The sequence below is a fragment of the Propithecus coquereli genome, unplaced genomic scaffold, assembly GCF_000956105.1.
Source record: "Propithecus coquereli isolate 6110/MARCELLA unplaced genomic scaffold, Pcoq_1.0 Scaffold48, whole genome shotgun sequence".
Lineage (NCBI taxonomy): Eukaryota > Metazoa > Chordata > Mammalia > Primates > Indriidae > Propithecus > Propithecus coquereli.
This window is the reverse complement of record NW_012150618.1, coordinates 2,057,678-2,076,534: the sequence shown is the minus strand read 5'-3', so window position 1 is coordinate 2,076,534 and position 18,857 is coordinate 2,057,678. Positions and strand designations below refer to the sequence as shown.

The following is an 18,857-nucleotide window of genomic DNA, read 5'->3' as shown; positions in this document are numbered from 1 at the left end:
ATTTGTTTTTAGGGTCTTAGTCATAAATTCTTTCCCTAGGTCAATGTCCAGAAGAGTTTTCTCTACATTTTCTTCTAGAATTTTTATGGGTTCAGGTCTTATATTTAAGTCTTTAATCCATCTTGAGTTAATTTTTGTGAGAGAATAGGGATCTGGTTTCATTATTCTGCATATGGCTATCCAGTTTTCCCAGCACAATTTATTGAATAGGGCATCCGTTCCCCAGTCTATGTTTTTGTCTGCTTTGTTGAAAATCAGTTGGTTGTAGCTATATGGCTTTATTTCTGGATTCTCTATTCTGTTCCATTGGTCTATGTGTCTATCTTTATACCAGTACCATGATGTTTTGGTTATTATGGCCTTGTAGTATAATTTGAAGTCAGATAATGTGATGCCTCCAGATTTGTTCTTTTTGCTTAGGATTGCTTTGGCTATTCTGGCTCTTTTTTGGTTTCATATGAAGTTTAGGATTATTTTTTCTAGATCTGTGAAAAATTATGTTGGTATTTTGATGGGAATTACATTGAATCTGTAAATCACTTTGGGCAGTAGGGATATTTTAATAGTGTTGATTCTTCCAATCCATGAGTATGGGAACGTTTTTCCATTTGTTTGTGTCATCTATGATTTCTCTCATTAGTGTTTTATAGTTCTCTTTGTAGAGATCTTTGACCTCCTTGGTAAAGTATATTCCTAGGTATTTTGTTTTCTTTGGAGCTATTGTAAATGGTATAGAGTTCTTGATTTGACTCTCAGCTTGACTGTTGTTACTATGTAGAAATGCTACTGATTTTTGTACATTAATTTTGTAACCTGAGACTTTAGTGAATTTCTTTATCAATTCTAGGAATCTTTTGACGGAGTCTTAAGGGTTTTCTAGATATAAGATCATATTGTTGGCAGTGATAGTTTGATTTCCTCTTTCCTGATTCAAATGCCCTTTGTTTCTCTCTTTTGCCTGATTGCTCTGGCTAGGATTTCCAGTACAATGTCGAATAGAGGTGGTGAAAGTGGGTACCCTTGTCTTGTTCTGGTTCTTAGGAGGAATGCTTTCAACTTTTCCCCAATCAGTGTGAGGTTGATTGTGGGTTTGTCATATATGGCTTATATTATTTTGAGGTATGTTACTTCTATGCCTAGTTTGTTGAGGATTTTTATCATGAAGAGGAGTGCTGGATTTCACCAAATGCTTTTTTCTGCATCTGTTAAGATGGTCTTATGGTTTTCATTTTTAATTCTGTTTATGTGGTGGATCACATTTATTGATTTGCATATGTTGAACATCCTTGTATCCCTGGGATGAAATCCACTTGATCATGGTGAATTATCTTTTTGATGTGCTGTTGGATTTAGTTTATTAGTATTTTGTTTTGGAGTACCCAGTGTTTTTATTGTTGAAACTAGATAAATAATGGTGATAGCCAAGCCATTGCAATTATGTTTCCTTTCCTGCTCAGCTTTTCTTTTCTTTTCTTTCTTTCTTTTTTTGTTTTTTTTGAGACAGAGTCTCACTGTGTTGCCCGGGCTAGAGTGCCGTGGCGTCAGCCTAGCTCACAGCAACCTCAAACTCCTGGGCTCAAGCGATCCTCCTGCCTCAGCCTCCCGAGTAGCTGGGAGTACAGGCATGCGCCACCATGCCCAGCTAATTTTTTCTATGTATTTTCAGTTGTCCAATTAATTTCTTTCTAATTTTAGTAGAGACGGGGTCTCGCTCTTGCTCAGGCTGGTTTCGAACTCCTGAGCTCAAACAATCCGCCCGCCTCAGCCTCCCAGAGAGCTAGGATTACAGGCATGAGCCACCGCGCCCGGCCAAGCTTTTCTTTTCTTAATAACAAATAATCATCTGGTTTTGTAAATTTATTTTCATACTTCTCCATGATCCCCAATTTTTCCTCAAACTCTTCTCCAGTTATATAAATCTGCCCTCAGTACCTTCACACACATTAGGTGCTGTATTGATGCCGAGTTGTTGAAGTCTCTCTTGGTCCTCTCACCTGCCTGCATCTGACCTGGCTGCTCACTCAGTCTCCCCCTCAGCTGTGTCTTGGGGTCTCACTTCACTCTCTTCTGCATTTGCTCCCATTTCCTGCATAACCATGTTATATTCATTTCCTTTTACTGCTGTAACAAAGTACCAAAAATTTAGTGGCTTAAACACAAGTTTATTGTCTTACAATTCTGGAGGTCAGAAGTCTGAAATGGGTCTCACTAGGCTAAAATCAAGGACTCAGCAGGGCTGCATTCCTTCTGGAAGCTCTGGGGGCATATCCATTTCCTTGACTTTTCTAGCTTCTGGAAGCTGCCAGCATTCCTTGCCTGGTGGCACCTTTCTCTATCTTCAATGCCAGTATTGTCACCTCTTCAGATCTCTGATTCTGACTCTACTCTCTCCCTCTTTAATTTTATAAGGGCCCTTTGATTACACTGGGCACACCTGGGTAATGCAGACTGATCTCTGCATCTCAGGATCCTTAGCTGAATTACATCTGCAAAGTCCTTTTTGCCATGTAAGGCAACATATTCACAGACTCTGGGGATTAGGACATGGACATCTTTTGGGGACTATTATTCACCTTCTGTGCATATCTTTCTCTCTCCTCAGCCTCCAGTAGCTTCTTGAGAAAAGATGCATGGGATGGAAATTTTCTGAAATCTTGCATTTTTGACAATATTTTTATTTTATACTTGATTGATAGTTTGACAGGATATAGGAGTCCAGATTGGAAATCTTTATTCATCAAGATAGACTAGGGTAATGCAACTATAATAAATTCCAAAATTTCAGTGGCTTTGCACATTAGAGTTTATTTCTTGCTTACGTAAGACCTGCTCTGGGTGCAGTGGCTCTTAGGGAAGCTCCCTTCAGCAGCTAGTTCGGGGATCAGGTTGTTTCTGTCTTGTGGCTTCACCATCTGACCGCTGGACATCTGTGTCAGTGTGGCACAGCAGAGAGGAACTGAAGGGGCACGTAGTGACCTTTCATTTCTTCAGTCTGGAAGTGACTCATGTCACTTCTGTGAGCAGTCCATTGGCCAGAACTGGGCATGAGGCCCTGCTCAACTGCAAGGAGATTGAGAGAGAGAGCACACGAGTATTCCGAGCATTAAATATCTTTGCTACAAAATCATTTCCCCTCAGAATGTAAAGTTTTTGTCCATTTTAGTCTAGCTTCCAGTATTTCTGTGGAGAAAACTAATTTTCAACCTTTTATCTAAAAATATAATCTGTCCCTTGTGGAAGATTCTTATTCCTAGTGTTCTGAAATTTTACAATATAGTGCCTAGTGCGTGTCAGTTTTCACATACTATTCTAGATGGTTGGTGGACCTTTCAATCTGGAAACAGATACCCTGTTCTGGGAAATTTGCTTGATTTTTTTCATTGATGATTTCTTCCTCTGCATTTTCATTTTCCATCATTCTGGACCTCCTCTTATTTGGATTTGGGACTTCCAAGAGTAGTTGTCTATATTTCTTGGTTTTGTTCCTTTTACTTTTCTTTGTCTTTTTGCTCCACTATCTGGAAGAGTTTCTCAACTTTGTGGCCCAACTCTTCTGTTGAGTTTCTTCCTTGCTGTTCTCATGTTTAATTTACAGGAGCTTTTTTGTTGTTGTTATCGTTCTCTGAATGTTCTTTATGATAGCATTCTTTGGTTCCATAGAGAACCTTTCCATTTCCTACAAAAGATTATTTCTAGGTATTTTATTTTTGGGGAGGTTGCATTCTGAATGGGATATTTTTTCCACTAGATTTAAAATTGATTGTTGTAATATTGAAGAATTATTGATTTTTGTATATTATATAATGTACTGTTACTGAACTTTTTATTTATTTCAATGATTTTTTAATTGTTTTTCTCTCCTTTTTCCTTGATAGGGAATCACATAATTGACAAACATTCATTTTCTCTCTTTTTATTTAATTCTATTTCAAGTTTTATAGCATCATGCAGAATAATATTAAGTAATGTAAAGTCCATGGTGGGGGAGTGTGTATTAATTATCATTATATTTCCTACACTTAGAACACATACCTGGCCCATTTATTTGATAAATATTTGTCAAATGAATGATTGATGGTTGTAGATAGTGTCTTTGTTTTGCTTGAAGTTTTAATATTAATATTATAAATGTTTTATCATTGAGTGTAATTTTGACTTTTAGTTTAAGATACATATTCTTCATCATGTTAACAAAATATTATTTTTTAATCTTCTGAAAACAGACAATTATTTGAGGGAATGTTTCCTTTGTGGCCTGTGATCTTGCACTTAGGAACATGTATTGCATTAGCTTAATTCACTTAAAAACTAATGAAGACAGACAGTCCTCATTGATGAGTATAAACAGGCACTATTTATAACTGTTTGATTTGCCTTAATGTTTTTACTGGTGATCTGGAAGAGGAAATGCTCAGAAAAATCTCTGAGTTTGCAGGTGACTCTAGTCTTTTTTTTTTCAGCAGTACTAAACCACAGGACTATATATTAAGTTTAGTGTCCTTGTCAGCTGTCACCTAGGGACTTCCACCCAGTATGATACTACAGCCCAAAGAGGCTATCAAAGCCCTGGGCATCCCCAAGCAGAGAACATAACTGTGTCTTGTGCAGGCTGTGGTTCATCTAAATCTGAAAGATTATACGCAGGTTTAGTCAACAAAGACCAGGAGAGGCATAATTGGCTGGAGAACATTCAGAAACTAATGGCTAGAATGATCTTGGGCACTAGAAGGAAAGACTAAATTAATTATGATTCTTGTCAGGAAAGACATTGGTTTGGGAAAATGATCAAAGTCTATAAAACCAGAGGGAGTGTTTTTGAGGTGAACACAAAACTCTTCACCCAGGCCTTGAACACATCTCTGGTCTGAAATTAAATCGATCCGCTGTCCCTCAAATCTTAAATACAATATATCAAAGACAAATTGAAGGATGTTTTGCTTCTTGTGGTAGATAGTAAACAGCTGGACTTCATTTGCCCAAACGACAGTGCAGGCCAAATCTATAAATCAGTCCCTATACAAGGTGATATATATTCATTGATGACAAATCCAGCGTGGCTTAGTAAAAGAACAATGTTGTTTGGAGGGATAGCCTAATGTTTCAGAGTTGACGGTCTTGAATCCAGTAAGATCATTCTTTATAAATGTAAATGAAAATTCTTTTTTTCCCAGTAAGAATATTATTTAGTGGTTATCGAGTCTTATTTACAATTTAGTAATTATTGATGCTTCTCTCCAAACCATTGGCTGGACCACTTCCGTTCAGCTTACCAATCTTAGTGGGCTTTGCATGAATCCTCTGCTTTCTGTGGCTGCCCTGGCCAAAAGCTCAGTCATGGTCATTGAAAGACTTCAGAACCAGGAGTGTGAAGATCCCAGTCCAAGCTCTGGCTCCTGCTCCTACTAGTTCTTACACCTGGCAAAGCCAAATACTCTTTCTGAGTTTTATTTTTCTCATTTATAAAATGGGCAGTAATGATTTCCCGATCTTCTTCACACTCACATTCATGTTTTTGTGAGAAGGAAGTCAAGCTAACATTTGTAGAAGTGCTTTGGGAGCCATGAGGTGCTGGCTGTGTCAGTGACGGGGCAAGATGGAGTGGCCGGCTTCCCGAAGCTCTGAGTCCTCGGGGAGTTGCCTCTCTCTTCCCAGGTCCCTGATACCCTGCAGTTGAGCGCCAGTGTGTCCTGTGGCTCTGGAGAGCTGGCTCGACTGAGGGGAGCTACAGGGCTTCTTTGCCTCTGAAGCGTAAAGCTAGCAAAATGTGGGTTTGGTGGAGACCCTGGCAATTCTCTTCCGGACTCATACCCTCATCTTGAACTTGAGCTCCCACCACCCCCTCCCCAGCCACATGGTGAGAAGATACAGGAAGGGGATAGGAGCTTTCTCTCCTTAAGCCCCAGGGCACGGGAAAACCAGCTCTGCCCTTCCCTGGGACCCTACCTAGACTCCTCCCACCCCCACTTCCTTCCCTGCACCCCTCAATCTGGGACACGAGAGAAAAATGATCAATGTGAAGCAGACCAACAACAGGAAGACAGCCAAGGAAGAAGCCAAGTGGAAAACAACTTTAAAAACCTTTGTATGGTCCCTTGAGAATGTCATTCCCTGCCACCATGGCTTCATTTTGTCCTTGAGAAAAACATGACCTTAGGACTCCCACTCCTCCAAGAAGAAGGTAGCTTTGAGCTCCTGTTAGAGATCATAGTGCACAAAACTACAAAGTACTAAAAATGTCAGTTCTGATCTTATAATATTCTCCATTAACAATAGCTGGCATGCATCATTATACATTGTACTATTACTGGTATGATTATATTTTTAACTCCCCAACTGTATCATAATTCCTTAAGGGCATGGAGCATATTTTATACATCCTTTTTTGGCTTAATGGATATGTGCTAATTATATGTATCTGGAGGAGTCCTTTCATCTGGCAGTCAGGGGTATCTAAAATGAACTAGCGTGGTGCTGTAGGACACGGAGCGTTGGAGATGATCTGCAGAGGTGGGTGCCTCTTGCCCAGAGCCACTTCTCTCCCTGACTTTGATCCTCATGCCGCTCCCATTTCTCTCTTCCTCTTCAAAACCAGATGCCTTCTTTCCTTCGGCCAAAAAGAATATGGCACTGAAGTGGTATGTCAGGGCATTAATAATAGGAAATGCGCAGAGCGTAGTTTTATGAGGATTTCAGGCCTTTGATTTAGAATATGATTCTATGTTACAATTTAACTGTGTCATGGGTAAATATGTCAAAATAGGCAAAAGTAAACTGATCTGGGCTTGCCATCTGCCCACTTAACAGACAAGGTATGAGGGTTATCCAGTTGATGTTTCTAAAATTTCAAATTTGTTGAGAAGTTGGATGGTCACTGAGGAAGGATGTCGTTAGCGTGATTGCCGTCGTATCATCGTCATTGAGAGCTCAACTTCTGCAGCTTAGCGAACCTGCACTTAGATTAAGACTCTGCCTCTTACTGGGATTTGGGACAGATTTCTGAATTTCTGTGATCCCCAATTTCCTCATCTACAAAGGATCCTACTTGATAGGGTTGTTGAGAGGATTAATCGAAAGGGACCCTGTAAAATTCTTAACACGGGCCTAGTCTATCCTGGCTTAATGAATATCGAGACAGTTGTTGGCATGGTATGAGTTAGTGGGTTTGGCATGCATACATCTGTGTGTGCAAACATAAAGGGAAATGTCTAAAAGTTATAGCAATAAGCAGAGTTTGAGTTTCCTAGGCCTTCAAAGGTGTGTGCTCTGACCTGTGATGGTGCCATTTGAAGTTATTCTAAATTGGTTAACCCCAGATGGGATTAAAGCAAGAGTAGTGAATGTATTTTATTGCACTAAGACAAATTAATGGACTTTCTTTAATGTACACACGGTAAATAATGTATTAGAGAAAAATCTCTGTGTTTGGGAGGGTTGATATTTTCATCCGTATTCACTCTGGCCAGTAGTGGAATTCATGCTATTTTAAGTGTACTTTTGAACCATGATTATCCAAGTAAAGAAAACGGTTGTTTATCGAAAAGTACTACATTTAAGATTAGAAACTTATTATGTTGCTGACCACAGTTGGGGGATCACTCTGCGTTATACCCCACAAGGAAATACCATTCTAGATGCTTTATAGGGGTATGTGTACATCAAATGTAACCCCAGATCTCAGGGACCATATGTTGAGAGGATACCACAACACATTAAGGGGAAAGTGTACTTTAAATGGACCCCACTCATTTCGAGTCTGTGATAATTCAGAAAGGAGACAGGTCGACATGGGCCTTTTTCTCTAAAAAGATTAAGAATGCGATATGAGATTGTCAGAACGGTTGAATTACAAAAGAGAACTACCTTGTTCCAATGACCTCTTAGTGTGAAGAGGAAAAAAGTCACGGGTTTATTAAAGTCTTCCGTTGTTTCTTTGATTTATTTAGCACTGGCTCAGGTACAAGTTGCAGGTTGTGAAATTCCCTGATGCAGAGAATGTTCTGCAACTCTGCAATACATGCACAGCCCTAGGATGGAAAAGTGCTAACAAATTTGATGACCTAATTTATATTCCCTAAAGCCACTAATTGATGAATTGTGTTTTACAGGGCCCTGATCTGAATTGCTAATATTTGTAGATACTATTTTAACAACTGTCCATTTGTAATATCTGCCAAAGCCTTTCAGGGTCATGTTTTAACTAAGTGTGATTGTATATGTTTTGTGGCATTTGGCTCAAGTCAGATCAATTTTAAATCTGCCAGGAAAGTTTGTTTTAACTAGTTCTAACAAAAATGTGCTCTTGTTACTAAATATTTTTAGTAGGTATATATATTTTTAATCAAGGTTTCATCTAATCAGTAATCTAAACAACTACTTGGTTACTACTATGTACTTAAAATCAATTAGTGTTTAGTGACGTTTCCAAGAGAAAAATCATTTTCGTTTCAAAATCTTGGGTATTTAGTAGTGTATTTTTTATTTTAGTATATGAGAAAATCAAGCATTGTTATCTCAAATAACAGTAGTTATTATTTTACTTACTGCATTTAATTATTTTACTTATGCTAGTTAATTAAAATACAAGGCTTTTCTATTTTGGGTGAGTGTAAAACAAATTCATAGATTTATAATTTTATATTTGAATGATAAATATAAAATTTTGTGTTTAACTTTATGTGAACATGAGTAATTTGAATTATTGAGTTATGCAGATAACATATTTTTAATCACAGATATCTGGTTCAAAAAGTGCCAGTGAAAGACGAATTGTTCCTCATTTTCATTATCACATGATTTTTGTATTTAGAATTAGTTCACAAAGAAGAAAATATTTTTACAACATCACAAAAGGTTATTGATGTAAAAGCTCAATCATTCTTTTTTTGGAGATCCACGAACTGAAATGATTCTACCAGTTCACATGAATCTCTTCCTTAAACCTCTGCAAAAAATATTTTCAACAGATTATTTTAATCTTCTAGCTATTTATTGTTGATTTTATGGTTGTATGACCATTGAATGCTTGAGTGATAGCTCAAAGCTATAATTTATTCAAAATTAAGGATTGTAAATTCAGAATTAAGAATTGTTAAAGACGTGTTTTCATACATTCTTTTGTATTATGCTATATTTTACAATTTTAAAAGCTTAGACTTTTTTATAAAACTTTCTTTAAATTCTATGTGAACATATTATTTCCAATATTATGTTATTGGAAATTATGTTTATCTTATAATCGTCTCTTTGTGAATAAGTATGTTTTAATAAAATTTCTCCTCAATTAATATTGTCCAAAATTCAAATTTAATAGAAAGTAATTAAACTTTTGTATATATTTAAAAAGCACTGATTTTTAATGGTAATAATTGTAATGGATGCTAAAGTATGTACATAGGTAGTGCCATTTGCTTTTGGTCTTGAATAGTCTCAACGACAGAATTCCAAAAGTTCCATCAATATGTGATTGAATATTTTCCCATATGTATATATAAAATTGAAAATTTTCATCTCACTCTAGGAAGACTGTACTAATGTTCCAATTGCAGGTGCCCAAAGGTGCTTTGGGCCGGTGCTTTTTGTTTTGTTTTTGTTTTTGCAGTAGAGCCTGCAGGTTCCCAGGGACGCAGCAGCGCTCAGAATCTACATCATTCACGTAATGTCGTTTAGTGCTGTTCTTGGAACTCTGTATTAGTAGGGAGGACGTGTCCTGGCAGACCACCTCCATTTTCACTTAGAAAATTGCCAGCTGTGCTCCTGCCTTCTAAGTGATTACGTTGCTATGGTCGACATACCAGGTGTGAAGATAAATCTCTTGCTAGATAGTAATTCCTCAAACACTGTTACTCCAGCACAAATGATGGTAGATGTGGTGTGTTCAAACAACTGCACAGGCAAGCTGCATTTTCATGGGGTAAACAGTGTATATTATTTTAAGAACTATGGTCTTAATTATTCAAACATAGAAAGAGCTACCAAAGCTTACTGGGGAAAAACAATGAGGAATTGTTTTGTTTTGGGGGGGGAAGTGTGGTTTTCTATTTATTTAACAATGTAGATGTTTGTTTTTTGTTAATGGAAGCTAGACTTAATCTGATTACCTTAGGGGAAATACAGATAAATTTCACGAACAAAATAGATTCTTTAAATCCCCTAAGGTAGCCTTGAATGCTTTTTGGACACCCACCCCCCTCCTACCCAGCCTCTTTCCTTCCTCCAGAACTCTGTTCCAGGTGTGAAGCACACTTTACGCCATCACCCTCTTCTGTCATACTGCCTGCAGCCCACCTGTTCTTCAGGCTACAACCACAGGCTCACACCCTTAAAGAAAATTAGTGAAATTAACTCGGACCTGTTAGATGGGCCCCTCTGTCGTGCTCTCTCCTAACTCTCAGAGTTAGGTCAACTTTCTACTAAATTTCTCTGTATTTATGTGTGTATGTTTAGAAAGGTTTGAGTCAGGTGTGCAAAAATGTAACATTATAGAGTTTTCCTTAATGTAAATAAACCTAGCACAGGAACCTTCCGTTTCCACTAATGGTAGAAAGATATCTGTGTCTCCCAGTTTCAGCTCAACTTCTCAGGGGTCTCCCCTTCCCTTTTCTTTCTTCCCTTCTCCTTGTGGCAGATCCAACTTCCCTGGGGGGATCAGGGGAGTGGCCCCTTGTCCAGGTGCCCCCTCAGCCATCGCTACCGGAAGTTCAAGGTCTGCGGAGAAGCAGGGAGCCTTTCTAAGGCGAAGAGCCTCAAAGGACACACCCCGAGAGGCCCGCCCCTTACTTTCTAGGATTCCCAGCAGATTATCTGGGGTTTCTGTTAATCCAGCCCACCCCGAAACACTTGGCCCAAGGGGAAAGAATAATAGACATTTTTTAGGGACCCAGACTGCTTCTAAGATCTAATCTTGTCCATCTTCATCCTTATCCTGTTGACTAACTGAACCTTTGTCTCCTTTTGGGAAGCAGCTAGCTCTTAATTTATTCTTTTACCAGTCTTTGGTTTTGTTGATAAACTTGATGTCTTCCTCCTTCAGGCTTTGCTTTTTAGAATTCCACATCATTCTCCTCTCAAAATTGAAAATTTTGGCTTTCAAGATGAATAAATTCTCCAAAAAGTCACAACTGAAAACTCAGGAGCTCAAAAGAGAAACGCGAAATAAAAAGTAATTATCGGAAAATAAAAATCAGACGTGAAACTGAAATTTTATTCTTTTTCTATATGGTCTTCATTCCTTTTTTACTTACCCCTCTCTTTTATTCTTGTGTTAGTCGTCTTATTGATTCTGTGCTTTTTGGGGGAGGAAAGAGGGTGGAGAAGGCAGCGGTAAACTGCCTCAAATCCTTTTTGGCAGCCGAGAGATTATAACTTAAAATGGATTCAGATGCTCCATCCACGGGTCTTTTATGTGGCACCTTGTGTGCATTTTCTGAGTTCACATAATCCACTGAAAAAATACCTCGGTGGAAGTTTCAATTCATGAGTTGTTTCTTTTCATCTCAAGGCTGCTTATCAGAGAACATAAAACATTTAGCCACGACAGAAGGAAAGGACAAAGGGAGAGAAAGCTGATGTTGCCACATCAGTCCTGAACCATGTTTCATTAAATTCTGCACTTTGGAGAATTCCAAGCCTTGTTGTTGTTAATCGATAACTCTAAGTCTGTAGTGTACAATTTAATAGAATGCAGGATCAAGGAGAAGCAACTCTTATCTGCGTTGCTTTTGCTTGTATCGGCTTCCATAATTTATCCACAGGGAGAAACAAGCAATCAGAAAAAGTCCTCCCTGGTGGGTCAGAGCTTGTTCATATTTTGGCAAGAAATGAAGATGAAGAGTTATCAGGTGTGGTAGATTATTCCCGAGAGCATGTGTTTTATTTTTATCTTGTGATGAATCACCCTCTGATAAGCATAGAGGATAGCACTTAAAAAAAAACCTCTTTGGAGAGTAAGTGTCTAATTCTGCCACAGAATGCCAGCTAGAGGGTCATTTCACAATGAACTGTTCGCTGCACCCTGTTACAGAGCAGGTCCAAGGGTATATACCTCAGTTGTTATTTAAAGGATTGGTTATCAGTAGTAATATGTGTACAAATCCACTGGGAATCTTGTTAAAATGCAGTAGGTCTGGGGTGGGGCCAATATTCTGCATTTCTGACATGCTTCTGGGTTACTTACTGCTGCTTTTCGCTGGTTCTCCCTTAGCACAACAAAGTTTTAGAGAACCTTAGAAGTCTTAAATAACTTTGTGCAGAAATTTCTTACTGAATTAGTGGAGCCAGTAAGGACTTGCAATGCCAGTGGCTTTTATGGGCACCTCAGCTTGCCAGTTATTAAAGAAATTTCTCGACTGGAAACTAATAGCTTAAGTGAGGATGACTTGTAGCCGCGCTGCTCTGGCCAGAGCAGCATCTCTGCAACCATCCATCCAGAATTGACTTTGACGTTCTGACCTGCCTGCCGGATGGAAGGGTTGCTTGAAGAATGCCTTTGTTCTAGAGCAGGGGTGGGGAACCTTTTCACATTGGAAGGCCACATTAATTGAGCTGTAACCAAATAAGGCCGCATTCCAGAAACTTCAATTAGATATATTTAAAAATGTGAATTATTTTGTAAAAATCTAACTACTGTGTACTTAATGATTTCAAAAAATGAAAACTATTTGTTAATTTTAAAGTTAACTAACCTTTTATGACTTTGTTGTGTCTGCTTTTTGTTGGAAAGCATTTGAATATTTGGTTGCAGCGTGGAGGTCCGCAGTTTCAGTTGATCCTCTAGATGGGTATCAGTCATTTGTGACCTTAGGGTGTCTTGATTTGGGTTAGGTAGAAGAATGTAGAGTCACAGCAATAAGTGATTGAAAAGCATGAAAGCATTTTTCGGGCATATATAGGTATTCTGCATTTTTCCATATTTCAATTGGATCTTTCCTAACATCAGACAATGATTTTAAAATGTCATCTCCTGAGAGCTCAATCAGTTCCATCTGTAGTTCTTTAGGTGCCTTGGTGATATCAACTAGGTGAGGCTATCACTCAAATTAGCATTTGAGTGTGATATCATGATTCTCAAAGTCAGTGAAACTTTCATTGTATACACCAATTAATAAGTCTGTAACAGCTATGTATTCTTTAAATGATTTTTATATATCATCTTGCTCATCAATAGACCTTTGCTAACTAGGGAAAATGTTCTTCTGAAATTTCCTTTTGAAGAAGAAGTGTTTTGAAAAAAGATAGCTTTTCTCGAAATGCTTGATTTTTTTGCTACATATCATATATAGACTTAGTTTTACCTCGCAAAGAAATATTCAAGTTGTTTTGATTTGACATATCACACAGAAATGCTGCATTCCTAAAGAAATCTTCTTTCAATAATTCACATTGCTGATTTTGTTCTTCTTCATGAAATTAAACTATCTGTTCTTGCAGAGATAAAATTTTGGCTAACACCTTGTCCCTGTGACAGCCAAGGCACTTTAGAATGATACGGCAAATCCACACTGAATACCTTATCTTCAACTTTTGCATGTTATGAAACCGATGATGCCATGTTGCATTTGCATGAATATAGTTAACAGTACTTATAACTTGTTGCAAAGTGTCACTTAAAATAATAGCTCTAGCACAGAGATTTTGCTGATGCAAGATGCAATGAAAAGAAATGAGAGCATCTGGATCTGTTAATACTTTTTTTCATCTGTGCAATAAACTCTTCATGTTTTCCTGTCATGGAAGGTGCACCTTCTGTACATACACTAAATTTACCAAATTCAGTCCAACTTCACATTTATCTTGAAAGTTGTTGAAGATACCGTTTCTCATGTTCTGTTCTAAGAGTACCCAAAGTGAGTAACTCTTTGCAAAAAAAGAAAATCTTCTGTTATGACCTAAATGAAGTATAAAACCTGCGCAGTCAGTAGTATCGACTGATTCCTCCAAAGTGATTTAATAAAATATATTTTTCTTTTGATGTATTGGATGAAGTTGTTCTGTTAAGTCGAAGGCTAATTCATGCTGCCAAATGAGGTGGTTGTTTATACTTTGACATATTAACCGGGCCTAAGCATCCTACAACTTCGACAATGCATTCTTCCACAATTTCTACATCACTGAATGGCTTCCCAAGTATATAAGCTACTTTATAAGTTGCTTCAGGGGCATTATTTCCAGGTCTTATTGCTGCTTGAAAGAATTATCTTTGCTTTTGCTTTTCATCTTTTAATTTCTGCAGTGCAACCTTTTGCACCTCGCCCTCCAATTTAAAATATTTGTGGTCCTTATGAGTGTTATAATGCTGATGAGCATGAATTTCTTTGATGTTGATATTGCAGTATCACAAAGCAAGCAAATCATCTTATCTTTAGCAAAAACAAGATAATATTGCAATTCCCAATCTTCATTAAAAAAATCTGTTTTCTTCCCTCAGCATTCTCTTGGTCTTCTTTGACATGATGGGCTGTTACGCAGACAATTAAAAAATACTGTCGAGCTGCGCAACTGTTCACAAATCCCACTTCAAACAGAAACACAGTGCACCGTTGTCAAAAGCTGATAACAGACTGGCAAACTTGCCCCCCATAAACTCTCCCAGCCAGCCTCGTGTGGTAGCGGTGCCAGTCAGGTAGGGGAAGTTAGGACTAAATCGTGAGCGTAGCAGCCATAAGTTTAGCCCTTATGGCTTACTAATGTTCTAATCGTGCCAGTCAATCTGGGAGGATTATTTCATTGAAACTTATTTCATTCTTTGGTGTTTTAAATACGTTCACTTTAAAAATAAAATAAAAAATATAAAAGATGAATAAAAATATATTAATAAAAATAAGAGGATTTGTTCCATAAAATTTGGATTCAGTCAAAAGGCTGCACTGAAGGACCTAGAAGGCCACATGTGGCCTTAAGGCTGTAGCTTCCCCACCCCTGTTCTAGACTGTCCACCTACAGGCTACAGGACTCACTTCTAGGACTATGTAAAACTTCGTACCTACATAAGCAAGCAATTTCTACAGTCCCATAGTCTGTATGGGCACCAGAAATCTTTTGTGAGGATTGGGATGATGCAAGGAACCAGCTAGAATGGGTCAGATGTTATTTTGCTAAAAATAACAAAGTAAATATCATTGTCAGTGATGAATGTCCCTAAATGTTTTGGACATGTGGTAACAAGGAGTTTCGGGGAAAAACCATAACAGTGAGTAGTTGTTCTTTTCCTGAGATTTTGATTCCTTAACATAAAATCCTGATTCCAATGCTTTGGCTTTCCTTATGCCGGTTCACATAAGCTTCTGATTTTATTAATTATTGATTCTGAAGAGGAATTAATAACAGAGGATATTAGAGGAAAATTATTTTGTCAAACCAAGAAAATATATTGCATCTACTAGAGAATATAGTTTTATTTAATATTGTCTTTCAATATTTTTTCAAGTTATGAAAAATTTTAAACATATATGAAAATTAAAGAGACTGGTTTGACAAAGCCCTGCATGTCCATCTTCCAGCTGCATCTGCTACCAACTTACAGTGCTGTGGCCTGAATGTCTGTGTCTCCCCAAATTCGTATGCTGAAGTCTAATCCCCAGTGTGATAGTATTAGGAGGTGGGACCTTTGGGAATCAGATTATGAGGGTGGAGCCCTTATGAATGGGATTAGTGCCCTTGTAGGAAAAAATACAACTCGATCTTCATTTCCCAGTCTCTAGAATGGTGTGGAAGTAAATTTCCATTCCAATTCAGTGTTTTGATAAGAATACGTCAGAGGTGGTACTCAATGCTTCCCGTTGCATCACATTAGGAGATAGATAATGTCTGATTTCTCTTTTTTTGTAATATTGTTAAATATAGTCTTATCTTGCATATGAGAGTTCAGAAATCTGAACCCAAACTTTATTCTACCTTTAATAAATGAAATACGGTGTACAGGACTAAACATATAAAATATAATATATAATTGTGTATTTATTATATACATAAAACATAAAAATTAAATATATGAGATTAGGCCTTAGCCCTTTCGAATTCACTCACCTATAGACTGGGTAGCTTATAAACAACAGAAACTGATTTCTCACAGTTCTGGAGGCTGGGAAGTCAGAAGATCAAGGTCTGGCAGATTCGGTGTCTGGTGAGGACGTGCTTCCTGGTTCCTACCTAGTGCCTGCTATCTGTATCCTCACATGGTAGAAGGGGCGAGCCAGCTCTCTGGGGCCTCTCTTCTGAGGACACTAATCCCATTTATGAAGGCTCTATCTCATGACCTAAGCACTTCCCAAAAGCCTCACCTCTTAATACCATCACACTGGAGATTAGTTTCCAACATGTGAATTTTGGGAGGACACAAGCATTCAAACCTAGGCAGACTAAATTGGGCTATATATAATAGAAAAGACAAAATAAAAGTGGCCTATGCAAAACAGAAGTTTATTTTATTTTTTTCAAAACAGGCCCAAGGATAGGCAGCTCTAGATTGGCATGACAACCTGTTGTCATCCAGGACCAACTATTTTTTGTGCATGTCTTCCATGCTTAAGTTTACCTCGTGTTCCAAAATGGCCACTGGAGCTCCAGCCATCACTCACATCTGCTTCCAGGCTGGTAACAGCCATGGAATTTAGGTGGTAGGGAAAAAAGCTTCCCTTCCAGCTGAGTTAGTCCCAGAACCCTAAACAGGACTGCTGCGTATTTCTAAATGGTCATTCATACATTCAAGGAAAGCAAGAAAAGTTGGAAAGTCAGGATTCACACTGTGGGAAGCTGTCAAAGTATTGATATGATGTTCCAAAGATTTTGGGCAGCCACAAATGATAAATGTCCTTTATAGCGTGGAATTTTATCCTGGTGCAGGCCATTACTATGTGAACATAATTACCAAATTCTGTAAAAAATATTGATTTAGATATGAAAAATAGAGGAATTCATAAAAATGCAGAGAAATCCTTCACGAACTCATTGCCAGCGTTTGATAAGTTTTTGTTGTTGAAGGAGAAATTTAAATGATGATATCCAAGAAAGCAAGGCTGAAATGAGAGCTCAAGTCAGGTTTGTCCAAGAAGGGGAAGGACTCTTCTGATTTGCAAGGTGACATGAGGGATGGTTCCAGGCCTCAGTGCAGAGGGATAGGTGTCGGGGGACAGGGTGCTTAAGTGTGGTGTGGGGACAGAGGTGTTACATGGTCCTACCACTGATGGAATGAAACACAAAATAAATAGCTTCTCCAGGAACTACAGTCAACAAGCTGTCAAGTCTCTAAACATTTAAGCTGCTTAAAAGGATGTGCCTTTTGTTCCACAGAAGCTAGAACTTTCAAGTGCTTGTATTTTCAAAGTAAATGGTCTATTCAGCCATCTTTTTGCTGTTGTTTTGTTTTGGTAGGAAATTCGAATAGTGACAGAATAATAGCTAAAATGTATTATGTACTCACTGTGTGCCACAGACCATTTTGGGTAGTTTACTTTAAACCTCACAGCCCATGAAATCGGTACTAGTACTAGCCCATTTTACAGATGGATAAACTGAGGCACAGAGAAGTTAAGTAACTTTCCAAAAGTCACGCTGCTGCCAAAAGCTACAACTGGGATTTGAACCCTACGATGTATTGTAATAGATTAACTCTAAACATATGCTCTCCAGAGTATCTTTTGTGAATCGTGAAGGGAAGCCATGGGAGGGGAAATGGGGCATTGGCTGTCATTTGGCTTCATTGTTAAATAGTGAAATGGACAGAAGAGATCGTCCAGGTTTCACAGTTTGGTGCAGACATAGTTCGGATCCTGGGTGTCCCATCGTCAGTGCTGCACTCACTGGCAGATCGCAGCCCAGGGAACCGAATAGCACATCTTAGGCTCCAGAACGTGTGTCATCTGTCTGGGCTCTCCTCCTCCCCTCTCCCGCTTCTTCCTTTCCTCCACCCCTGAGAACCGTCTCAACAGTCACACACCCTGTGGGAGACCCCAGCAGCCCTCCCCTGGGCTGAGTCCCCACACCGACCCAACAAAAGCACCTTGCATTTGAGCACACCACTTCCCAGATCTCACGCGCCTCAGATTTTGCGGACAGTGTTATGATACGAGTTTGGCCCGAGATGCGCTGATACGTCATTCCAATTTGCTGCAGAGCAGAAGCCAGCCTTGGGAGGGAGAACAGACTAGAACAGAAGCGATTTCTTCCTGCTTTGTTCATCGAGTCGCATAGTTAGGTCCACCCCTCAAACCCTCCCTCCTTCCTCTCTCCCTTGCCAATGCCACGAGGTTTACTGAACCTGTGCTTCTCCACCCGGAAGAGCAGAGAGGAAGGGAGAAAGGTAAGGGGAAGGGAGGGGTCCCGGCAGGGCTCGGAGGTGGCGTCAGTCACCCTGTGGACTCCAAATTGAAGCAGTGGCAGGGAAGGAAGGTCTGCTTACAACTCTAGGGCAGCGGCCCCACCAGCTCTTCTTCCTCAGCCCTTTGGTGAGTTTGGCAGTGTCTTCGTCTCATCTCATCTCTACCAATAGCCATACGCTCCCTTGAGAGCTGGGACTGTCTTACTCACCTTCATCCCTGCATTTACCCCATTGTCTAGTGCACGGGGTTGTGCACGTAGCGGGACCTCAATAAATATTTAATGAATAAAATTCAGCATTTATTATCCTAATCCTTGAGCTCACTAAAGCTGGCCACACACTGACTGTATATAAAGACCCTGTCTAATATAAACACTCAAGCGTTGCTCCCTAATACCTGAAAGCAGAGATTCATTCATGAACGTAAGAATTGCCTGGGGGGACTGTTAAAAATACAGGATCCCAGGCTTCCCCTGAGAGAATCTTCATTCAGTGGCACTGGGGACCTGAATCTTTAACATGTGTCCCCACTGGCCCTGCGGCAGGT

At 39.0% G+C, this 18,857-nt stretch overlaps 1 protein-coding gene across 1 annotated transcript in view; it reads left to right on the top strand.

Annotated features, from left to right (window-relative positions):
• Positions 1 to 18,857, top strand: part of UST (uronyl-2-sulfotransferase) — a 285,491-nt gene that overhangs the window by 120,619 nt on the left and 146,015 nt on the right. The window lies entirely within an intron of this gene.